The sequence below is a fragment of the Phocoena sinus genome, chromosome 2 (genome assembly GCF_008692025.1).
Source record: "Phocoena sinus isolate mPhoSin1 chromosome 2, mPhoSin1.pri, whole genome shotgun sequence".
Lineage (NCBI taxonomy): Eukaryota > Metazoa > Chordata > Mammalia > Artiodactyla > Phocoenidae > Phocoena > Phocoena sinus.
The window spans coordinates 141780492-141792532 of NC_045764.1; the positions used below are offsets into that span (position 1 = coordinate 141780492).

A 12041-nucleotide genomic window follows, 5' to 3' on the forward strand; every position below is an offset into this window, starting at 1 on the left:
ATTTCTGTCCTTGGGTGAGGCATTCTTGTTCCCCTGTTCTTAAGTGCTCTCCAGCATAAGTTCTTTTCATTCTTTGTAGAACAGAGGTTACGTGAACTATATTTTTCTTCTAAATCAATGTAATGGAGCAGCTTATGTACAGCCAAGTGGTGGGGGAGACACTGGCAACTGGCCCTGAGCATGGCTGAGTAATGGTGTACTAGGAATCCAAGTTATCTCAAGCCTCAGACTTACTGAGGTTTGCTTATGTAACCCACGTGTCCAAGGTTAGACCAGCCTGGAAGCAACATTACGGCTATAATTTCAATTACGTCCACAATTTTAAACCTAATATGAGCTGGAATTTTGTTTATTTTGTTCACTGCCATATGGTGATCATCTAGAGCAGTACCTGGCATATAATAGACGTTCAATAAATGTTTGTTGACTGAATTCTGATCCTCTTTGGAGACACTGGTGTACTGGGAGAGCACTGACTTTAGAATCAAATAGACTTGGGTTCAAATCTTACAAGCTCTGTGACCCCTTGTAAGTTATTTTTTCTCCCTAACTTCATCCTTCCTCATCGATAAATGAGGCTAACATTACCTACCTCTTAGATAGCTATGAGAATTAAATGTGTTAATTCATGTCAAATACTCAATACACTGTAGCTAGGTATGGCTTCTGTCCTTACCAGAAAAATTCCTGGAAATCCAACTGTTCCTCAACGTTCCCCTCAAACATTTCTGAGTCTTCAGGGGTACCTTAGGTACATTCACAAGTAAGTCTTCTTGGCTACAAAGTCTCACTCTTCTCTTGGGTTCCTCATCAGCTTCCTCCTCCTCTGCTCTGGTTTCTTTTGGTCTTGTCTGATGCTGAGTTCTCCACTGCCATTTTGCAGTGCCCACCATGTAGGGTGCTAATATCTGAGCTGATACACTGCCTCCTACTGGAAGCCAATGATGTCAACGCTGAGTCAGCAGCACTGAGGCCACTGCTGCTGCTGCTATCCCTTGAAGCTTTCACCAAAGGCACCATCATTGCCCATTAAAGTCACCGTGTGCTTCTCTGCTAGGCCATCTCACTGGGCTGTTGCTTCCAAGGACAAGAATCCCCCTGCTGAAGCAGGAAGCATTCTTAGGCTGTTCCTATTACCCTGGTCACAAATGGCTCTGCAGATTGAGGAGTATTCCTCATCCACACTCCTTTCCACATGTCCCCATTGTGTTGTTTGTGTACCCCAATATCTCACAGAAATTTTCTGTGACTGTGCCTACCTCAGTTCTCCACCACCCCAGGCCCATCCCGGGACTTAGTCACATCCATAGCCTGCTGGGTGGGAACAATCTGAACGGCACACACCAGCTGTTACTCAAACCAGTCCTTCCCCCACAAGTCATCTGTGGCAGCTCGTGTCTACCAGTTTCTTCCTCTCCTAGAAAGAGTCCTTCCTTGGTGGTTCCTGGGTCCCTCATACAAATAGGTTCCTGACAGGCCTCCCCACTGGCTCTCTAGACCAGCCCTGACATGTCTGAGCCCCAGAATAAATATGGCTGTCTCCAGCCCAGATCCTCACCACTTTTAAAAGGGGAAAAATCGACAGTAAAGGTTAAAACATAACTTTCTTGGGACTATCAGAGCTGATCAACAGAAACTTAATACTGAGATTTCAAAATAAGGACTTCTTGGATAAACATTAGAAAAACAAAGGGGGCACTGATTGAGATGATCTGGTAAAAAGTCCTACCCTTTAACAGATGGGCGAAATTGCACCAAAATCAGTGACAAGGAAGTTACCTGCACATCTGGCGTCAGTGATCTGCAAAAGCTGATGGAGCTGGGAAACTCAGAAGAGCTAGAGGAGGTACCTTTGGGGATGTTTGACGAAACAAGGGCTATCACAGTGCTAGGGGCTGTGCTAGGAGCTTTTCATACACTATCTCTAGTCTTCCACCCTGTGTTACTGGAAAAAACCACCCGTCCCCATCCACTCCCTCCCATGCTCACTAGACGAGGCCTGGGAGGAAAAGAGCCTTGTCTCTCAGAGTGAGTGTAATCTGGGGCCCTCAAAAAGTACAGTGGGTAACTTTAAAGCTTTGACAGAGTCCTTGGACATGTTAAGGGAAAGCAGCATTTGCAAGTAGGGACTGGAGAGAGATTAATTGCTCTCATAAGATCATAGGAAGAATCTGTTTTTCCCTTGAGGATGGCAGCAGAGATGAAAACAGGCAGAAGAGAAAGAAGAGGAGGTCTGAGAGCCGTGGAAAACACCTGAGGAATGAGAGACCGAGAGAGATGATATTCATTTTTTGGTATGCTTGCCTGGCTGTAAATCCCTCTGTGCACTATGAACAGGCCTTAGACGAGTGAGTTTTCATTGAAATTAAGGAAAAAGCTGAGCTCCACAACTAGATTGACATGGCACAGTGCCGAAGCAGTGTGTGGGGATGATGAAACACTATTCCAGAATTCAGATAACCTTGGGGAAGCAGGAGCTCACAGAGAGACCATTCACATCCCCAGCAAGTTTTCCCAGGGGGCACATGGGACACTGTCTGTACCTGTGTGATGGGTGTCTGAGCACATCTTAGCTAAAATTTAAGGGCCAGGAAGACCCTCTGACTGACCTCTGCTTATTTATACCTGTAGCCACATGCTTTTTGAATTGTTTGTCATTTTGCATCACATTTATAAACATTTCCAATGTCATTAAAATCTCTTTGGAGACATATTTTAAAATTTTTTGCACAATATGGGTGTACCTTAATTTTCTTAACTCTATAAAACTGAGCATTCTGGCTGTTTCCAGCCTTGTTTTCTGTTTGTAAATAATTTTTTACTGAGCAGCAGTTTGTCTGATACCAACCAGGGTTCTTGGCCTTCCCCAATCAATAGGAATTGACTAGAGGACAGGCAAGGCTTTACTGGGGCTCCTGCAGCTGCAGGAGGGAGTGAAAACAAGCAACAGTTTCCCTGGCTCATCCTGGAGATGCGGCAAGCGGGTTCCTTATATGGGGTGAGGGTATGGAGGGGTGGCTTAGGTGTTTTGCCCACCCCTTTGGTGGTGTTGAGTGCAGGGGCATACACAGTACCCCGCTTTTGCTCCTGATACCCTGTTTTTGCTCCTGGCTCTTCAGAAGTGGCAGTTGGGATTTTTTGGTCTTTTTGTCTCTTTTGTCCATAATCTGCCCGCAGTTATTTTTAGTCCCTTATAGTTTCTTTGTATTTTGTTGTTTGAGGAGATGTTTGTCCAGGTGCAAGCGCTGCAGCAAAGGGTCCCAGGCCCAGCCTGTCTCATAACTGTCCCAACATGAAGTTAGGTAATCTGGACTAACTAGCAGTCTCAAAGCTAGTCTCTGTTGAGAGCCTGACTATACAGATGAACAATGGCCAGACCATATATGAAAATTGAACTCTGACCCACAAGCTCTGCAACAACGGCCCAGGAAGCCAAAATACAGCCTCTGTAGCCATCAGCCCATAATCGCCAACTTTCCTACATTTTGCCCCTGCATTCAAGTCAGGACCAACCAGAGACAGTCAAATACGCTTTCCAAAACAATCACATAGGGTGTTCTGCTTCCAGGTAGCCTCATGCCCAAAATCTCCAATCAGAGCCTTGAAGCCTTGAAGCCTTCCCTGTTTTTCACCATGAGGTTTTCCCACTCCACTACCTGTCTTTGAGTCTCTGCCAAAAGCAAGTGATCGTGGCTGAGTCCATTGCTATAGCAAGCTCGGCAAAAACAGTCTCTGCTTGTTCTCATCTGGGTGGTCTTCCTTTATGTCCACACTCCCCTCGAATTAACCTGGTGGACACTGACCCCAAAGGAATGTCACAGGCAAAAATACTGCATCAGAGTTTTTTCCACCATGAGCCATTGGAAAATACCGGCTAGAGAACCCAGAAGCTATTTTCAGCCAGGGGCCTCTCTGTGAGTGGTGTAAACCCCACCCCATGGCTGCCTTAAACCTACTACCCTCCGCAGTACCAGGAAGCTTAGGGCAAGTGTCTCAGGCTCTCGTGAGAGCTGGATATCCTACCATCACCCCACCACCTCCAGTCCCCAGCATCCTGCCACCAAAAGTACCCAGTGTGGAGTTAATGCAGTAAGAAGAGCCCTGCTGTCTACCTTCCTAGCTGTGTGCTCAAGGATAAGAGGTCTAGAAGGACATCTAAGAGAAAAACACCTCCATACCCCATGCACCCCTATCAGACAGAAGGTCCTTGGCCCAGTGTCTTTCTTGGCTACTTGGTGCCTGCGGACACACAGCAGCAGCGGAAGGAAGCCACAGAAAATAAATCAGCTGCTCCGTTCAAATTGCTCCAGTCCATCACATTGCCACGTCACCAGCCCACGGTGCTGTGCTAATTACCACAACATGCACCAAAGTCCCTTTTCAAAACGTGGTCAAACAAACTACAGCAGGGCTGGCCAGGCATTAAAACACTCAGGCACAATTGTCAAAGCAAAGAATTATGTGGCAGTAAATACGAGTCTGGACTCCAGTTAAGGCATCACCTGGATGACAGCCTGGAGGTTGCTAACCCTTTGTGGACAGACTGGCTCATCACCACTTCTGCTAAAGAGAGAGCAAAAGAGCATGGGATGGGAGCGACCAGGCATGAAATTCAGTCAGACTGAAACTGGGGTGGTTTTCTCTACTGTTATCCCTGGGCAACCACAACTTCGGGGGCTGTGGGTGATGCTGTCACCTCAGATTATCTGAGGCAGGTGTTGGTGCTTTACATACTTTCTTAAGCCTCTTGGCCAGTTTTCCCAAACCACTGGGAAACTGACAAATGTTTCCTGATAGACTACTGTGTGTCTAGCACTGAGGTTCCTCTGTGGTTGTCCTTGGAGGACACAGGACAAAAGCCCCAGTTTGTCTTCTCAGGGCTTCTTCTCTAGCGGTATTATCAGAGCCACTGTAGGTGCTGATACTTTGGGCTCCATGGAGAGTTCTGAAGAGCTCCTCGCTAGCCCCACGTTCTGAGAAATGGTGTGGCTAACACTTGAATAGGCTTCTAAAGTCTATTAAGCACCATTTACAAAACCCACTTGGTTTAATCTCTGCAAACCTTCCAAGTCGGTATTATCATTATCACTATCCTTCTTCTGAGGCTCAGAGAGTTTAACTAACTTATCCTTGAACACGCAGCTAGGAAGGTAGACAGCAGGGCTCTTCTTAGTGCATTAACGCCACACTGGGTAACTTTGGTGGCAGGGGGGCTGGGGAATGGAGGTGGTAGGGTGGTGGTAGGATATCCAGCTCTTTCCAGAGCCTGCGGTGCTTGCCTTAAGCTTCCTGGTACTGAGGGAGGGTGGTGAGTGTAAGGCAGCCATGGGGTGGGGTTTACACCGCTCACAGGGAGGCCCCTGGCTGAAAGTAGCCTCTGGGTTCTCTTCAAGATCCAGAAAGGGAGTGCCTAAGTGAAACAACTCCTCTGCTATTTTAATGGGAAAAGAAAAGCAGGAAATACAAGGAGTTAGCTGGTTGCCCGGATGCCCCTAACACACACTTTAACTGTAGAACTGGTCACTTCCTGGATGTAAAAGAAAGGTTTACGAAAAAAGTGCCCGAGAAGTCTCCCACTCCCAGCCACCAGCTCAGCCAGCTGCAGAAGGGGAAACAAATGAACTTCTATAGATGGAATCCTTTGTTGGAATAGAGGTTAATTGTGGCTTCTCTTTGCTTGTAACCTGGGGTGTGGAGGCTAACACTTTAATGCTTCTCTTGGGCCGTAACTAGGAGTCCCTGGAGAGATGACCATTGTCAGAACCCCAGAGGGGACCACTTATAAGAAAGGTCATGAATCTGGAGAAATTAAGGGATCAAGTCAGAGGGGTAAAGGGACTGTGGAGCTGGGAGAGAAGGGATGTTTTCCTGCAAAGGGTTTCTCTTCTTATCCTCTTTTCCATGCTACAATTAGGTAACAAGACCCCGTGCTAATAAATACCCCTTGCCAACCCTCAGCCAACCAGGGTAGGAATGCCCAGACTGGCAGGCAGCCTGTGCACAGAGGCCACGGGTACTGGCTGAGTGCAGAGGTGCCGGGGCAGGCCTTTGTCTCTGCCCCTCCTGACCCCAATACCACGACCCTCCACCATGGTGACTGAGTACCTCCTGGAGGCTGGGAAGACAGAGGCCCTGCCCATTTGCTCCCCCCCTGTCGTTTCCCTCCCCCACTGCCTCTGCACAACTTCCACCCACCAGCTCCTCACACCTCAAACGGCCTTTCCCACAGGGAGGTGTGGCAGAGACAGCTCGTGCATTTATTTTTATTTTATTTTTTAAACATCTTTATTGGAGTATAATTGCTTTACAATGGTGTGTTAGTTTCTGCTGTATAACAAAGTGAATCAGTTATACATATACATATGTCCCCATATCTCTTCCCTCTTGCATCTCCCTCCCTCCCACCCTCCCTACCCCACCCCTCTAGGTGGGCACAAAGCACCGAGCTGATCTCCCTGTGCTATGCGGCTGCTTCCCTCTGGTTCTCTATTTTACATTTGGTAGTGTATATATGTCCATGCCACTCTCTCACTTTGTCCCAGCTTACCCTTCCCCCTCTCCGTATCCTCAAGTCCATTCTCTAGTAGGTCTGCATCTTTGTTCCCGTCTTGCCCCTAGGTTCTTCTGACCATTTTTTTTCTTTTTTTTTTTCTTAGATTCCATATATATGTGTTAGCATACGGCATTTGTTTTTCTCTTTCTGACTTACTTCACTCTGTATGACAGACTCTAGGTCCATCCACCTCACTACAAATAACTCAATTTCGTTCTTTTTATGGCTGAGTAATATTCCATTGTGTATATGTGCCACATCTTCTTTATCCATTCATCTGTCGATGGACACTTAGGTTGCTTCCGTGCCCTGGCTATTGTAAATAGAGCTGCAATGAACATTTTGGTACATGACTCTTTTTGAATTATGGTTTTCTCAGGGTATATGACCAGTAGTGGGATTGCTGGGTCATATGGTAGTTCTATTTTTAGTTTTTTAAGGAACCTCCATACTGTTCTCCATAGTGGCTGTATCAATTTATATTTCCACCAGCAGTGCAAGAGAGTTCCCTTTTCTCCACACCCTCTCCAGCATTTATTGTTTGTAGATTTTTTGATGATGGCCATTCTGACTGGTGTGAGATGATATCTCATTGTAGTTTTGATTTGCGTTTCTCTAATGATTAATGATGTTGAGCATTCTTTCATGTGTTTGTTGGCAATCTGTATATCTTCCTTGGAGAAATGTCTATTTAGGTCTTCTGCCGATTTTTGGATTGGGTTGTTTGTTTTTTTGATATTGAGCTGCATGAGTTGCTTGTACGTTTTGGAGATTAATCGTCTGTCAGTTGCTTCATTTGCAAATATTTTCTCCCATTCTGAGGGTTGTCTTTTCATCTTATTTATGGTTTCCTTTGCTATGCAAAAGCTTTTAAGTTTCAATAGGTCCCACTTGTTTATTTTTGTTTTTATTTCCATTTCTCTAGGAGGTGGGTCAAAAAGGATTGCACTCCCTATCAAACTACCACTGGCATTTTTCACAGAACTAGAACAAAAAATCTTAAAATTTGTATGGCGACACAAAAGACCCCGAATAGCCAAAGCAATCTTGAGAAAGAAAAACGGAGCTGGAGGAATTGGGCTCCCTGACTTCAGACTATACTACAAAGCTACAGTAATCAAGACAGTATGGTACTGGCACAAAAACAGAAAGATAGATCAGTGGAACAGGATAGAAAGCCCAGAGATAAACCACGCACATATGGTCACCTTATCTTTGATAAAGGAGGCAAGAATATACAGTGGAGAAAAGACAGTCTCTTCAATAAGTGGTGCTGGGAAAACTGGACAGCTACATGTAAAAGAATGAAATTAGAACACTCCCTAAGAGCATACCCCAAAATAAACTCAAAATGGATTAAGGACCTAAAAGTAAGGCCAGACACCATCAAACTCTTAGAGGAAAACATAGGCAGAACACTCTATGACATAAATCATAGCTCGTGTATTTAGATTGATTCTGTGCTTTGTCTCCTGATGACTACGTCACTCAGGGTACTAAACTGCCTCCTGGCCTGGGAACAAGAGAGAACAAGGAGCTGGAAGTGGAGAAAGCCATTCTTCTGCCTTTCTTCACAGGTCATGCCCCATGAACGGCAGTGTCATGTTGGTCAGTGACTCTTGCTGTAAAACTGTTGCAGGAAGGGGGATCCCTTCCAGGGCCCAAGAATGGGCTCTTGTCTAACATCTGGAAGTGAATTGTCCGAGGAGACACACACGCTTACAGAGCAAGAGCTTTATTGGGAAGGGGTGCCTGGATGGAGAGCAGGAGGGTAAGGGAACCCAGGAGAACTGCTCTGCCACGTGGCTTGCAGTCTCAGGTTTTATAGTAATGGGGTTAGTCTGGTTGTCTCTGGCCAATCTTTCTGACTCAGGGTCCTTCCTGGTGGCACGCGCATCACTCAGCCAAGATGGATTCCAGAGCGAAGGATTCTGGGAGGGTGGTAGGACATATGGACTGCTGTCTCCTCTCTCCTTTTGACCTTTCCAGAATTCTTCTGGTTGGTGGTAGCTTGTTAGTTCTGCGTTCCTTACCAGGACCTCCTGTTGTAAGAGAACTCATGCAAGTGGTTACTATCTTGCCTGGCCAGGGCGGGCAGTTTCAGTCAGTGGTTTCCCTAACAAAACCAGCCTCTGGGCACTGGGTGGTGTGCGAGCAATGGTGGTCAGTGACACAGATGGGGAAGGAGATCTCAGTGTCATGGTTGCAGGGCTGGGCCATGTGCTTCAGAGACTGTACAGGGAGAAGGGAGCACAGGATGCATGAACTGGGACTGAGTTTTGTCCTAAAGACCTTTGAAATCTTCGTGAAAAGAATAGAAGACACATACGGAAAATCACAGTAAACCCAGATTTTAAAGAGTCCATAAATGAGCCTTGGGTTTTGCAAGATGCAAGACTTGGATACAGCTTTAGGGCAGATGGTTACTTGGTTCTGGGAAAACCAATGTAATGGCCCATTTAATTATGCAAATGTGGGAATACAGTGGCTGGAAGAGAAAAGTTCTCTGGGTGGTAAAGTGAATGAGTGTATTTGTTGTTGGAGTCTGATACAGGTCTCCACTATGCTTTCTTAGGAAAAACTGGATTTGCTGAGAGAGAATTTGGCCTATGCCAGGCTGATGCCCCATTGAAGCTTGGTTATGTTTTTGCATAGCTCACCATAGATGATGGGCCTGCTCTTGCAAGGGTTTTATTGGTACCCTGGGCACAAGCAACACAGATTTGGGGAGATTCTACTAGGGGCCCAGCCATACAGGCTGCTCTGGCATCTCCAGGAGAGACCCCCTTGGCGAGGACATTGGCATCCCCTGATGGACACCATTAACAATAAGGCTTTTTTGAGGGGCTTCTCTAGTATCAAACATTCAGTACACTAGGCACTGGAGTTCTTACCCTGAGTCTATGCCCCCTAAGAGGTCAGTGAGTAGAATTCAGAGACTCTATGTACTTGAATGAAAAACATTTAAAAAAATTTTTACTAATTTCTAAATGAAATACAGCATTTCCTTCAATAATGATGTAGGCAATAAACTGCAATAGTCTTAGCAGAACTTATGACTTTGTTACCAATAAAAATCACAGATATTTTCTTATCACTTTGCTGTTGTTCCTGTTATCTTAAAATCTTTTTTATGTTCATCACTGCTTCAAAGCTACAGTAACTGTTAGATCTGCCACTAGAACCTGGCAGGATTAAACTAACCTTCTAGTTGGGATTAGGTAATAGAATCATTTGTTAGGTGGCTTTCACTGGATTAGATTGAATCCTTGGCTTAGGCCATCCTGAAGGACATCAGTTATTGAACTGTTTGGGCAACATAAAATACCTATACTATATTTTTAGCCAATGCACCTATCTTGAACACAACTCATTTTACCAGTGAAAACTAATATCTAACATATACTATGCTAACTAACAAGCCCTCCGGTGTTATTATAGATAAAGGTAGTTGAAGTTGTTGTGGTATCCCTCTCTTGTTAGAGTGTTTTTTGCTTCGAGTTCTGCTTAGGGTCTTTTTTCAGATGCTATTCATCTCTGAAGAGTACATCTCTTTCTGGGGACTCCAAATGTTAATAACTGCTCCAACAGTGGAGGTGGCACATTTGTCATGTTAACTATGCTGAAATATTTTAAATTAAATGACAGCAATATAACACAAATCCAGGCTGACCCAGAGGTTTGGTAGGAATTGTAGGTTATCCGGCACTTAGTGAATACTTGTGCTTCTCTTGAGTAGCTAAACATCAAACTTCTCCTTGAATTTACAGTTGAAACCATTTGGGAGATAGCACCAGCTATATGGGCTCACATCCTATGAATCCCTTGGTCATGGGTAGACAGCCTCCAGGGCAGGTTTGGCAAACTCTGTAATGCCAGGTCATTAGAAAAAGAGTATCCTAAAAGCAGGAGACCACTGCTGCATCCCCTTGCCCTTTCTTTGGAAAGAAGCGTATTATTTCACGGAAAACAGATAAATGCTGAGTGGCTGCCTTACCTTGCTCTTAGCTCTGTATTTCAAGTGTCCTATTCCCAAAGGTGCCAGATCTAGCTAAAAATAGCCAAGACATTGAACCCAAGAGCAAGAGGATGCTAAGTTTCACTACCTTTGGTATCAGTTTCAAATGTAAAGAGGTTCAACGCCCTTTAGCAACTAGAACTACAGGACTGTTTTCTCCCCTTTGAAATTGAACTGCATTTTGACCAGAAAGAAAAAAAATTATTTAAAGCCTTAGTATTATTAATGCAGGAAAGGACTACAAGGAGCATTTGGTCCAAGTTCCCCATTTTAACAGATGAGGAAACAAAGGCCAAGCGAGATAGCTTAATAGCTACATAGCAGGCATGCTGACCAGTCTGAGAGGATCTTCCTTTAACACAAAGATGAGACAGTGGGAGATGATGGAATTGAATCTTCAGAGCAAGCACGTGTGCATATGCTAGCAATAACGCTGAGAAAATGCAATGGGAAAAATATCTCACTTATAGTAGTAGAAAAATGATAAAATTGTCTAGTTAGATTTCTCCTTCATTTCATCCACAAAAATAAATTCTAGATGGATTAAAGATCTAAATGTAAAGAAAAAAACAAGTTGATAAAGGTCCTAGAAGAACATATAGGTGAATATTTTTATATTTGGGTAGAATGAATGACCTTCCTAAGCAAGACACAGAATCCAAAATCATAGGAGAAAAGATGTACAGATGTGATTGAATAAAAATTAAAAACCACTGTAAACCAAGGCAAATAAGAAGCAACAGAGTAAGAGGAAATACTTGCAACATATATTACAAGCAAAAGGTTAACATCCACAATATATAAAACTTTTCAACAAATAAATACAAAAAATAAAAATAATTCAATAGGAAAATGGACAAAGGACATGAACTGGCCAATCACATAAGTTTCAGAACCATCTAGGCAAGAGTATTAAATCATAGGCAAGGGATGGTCTTCAGGGAAATGGGCTTTCCAGAAAACTGCAAAGGTATAGGCAGAGCTATTATTCAGGGAAAGCCAGCCTTAAATTTGTTTCAAGAACCAGGAGAGTTCAAGTTGGATAAACCTTTCCTTAGACAGAAATATGGCTTGTGTGTATAAGGGGACAAAAACTCTGAGTATGGAAAGTTTAAGGCATAGTCAGACTTGAATTTTTCTACATCTGGCTTGACTCCCCTTGTAGGTGTGGTGTGCCCCACCCCGAGGCCTGGGGCCAGGGAAAGATGCACTGAGACATCCACCTTTGCTCCCTGTGGCCACCCTACTGCTGATAAGATTGTATATCACTGGCCAATTAAATCCAGACTTTACTTTTTTTCTGCATTGGGTGTGTGTGTGTTTTGTGTGTTCCCTTCCCAACAACTGGTAAGTACCTGAAATGCTGCAATGTTTATTCTAATTAATATAAGAAATTTAGTTCAAAATATGATACATCTATTTTTGTCTAAATGAACAGAACAAATGAAAATACCCATAATATCCAGTGCT

At 44.2% G+C, this 12041-nt stretch overlaps 1 long non-coding RNA gene across 3 annotated transcripts in view; it reads right to left on the bottom strand.

Moving 5' to 3' along the window:
* LOC116748857 overlaps nucleotides 1-12041 on the bottom strand; it is a 56942-nt gene that overhangs the window by 19262 nt on the left and 25639 nt on the right. The gene's annotated exons all lie outside the window — the stretch shown is intronic.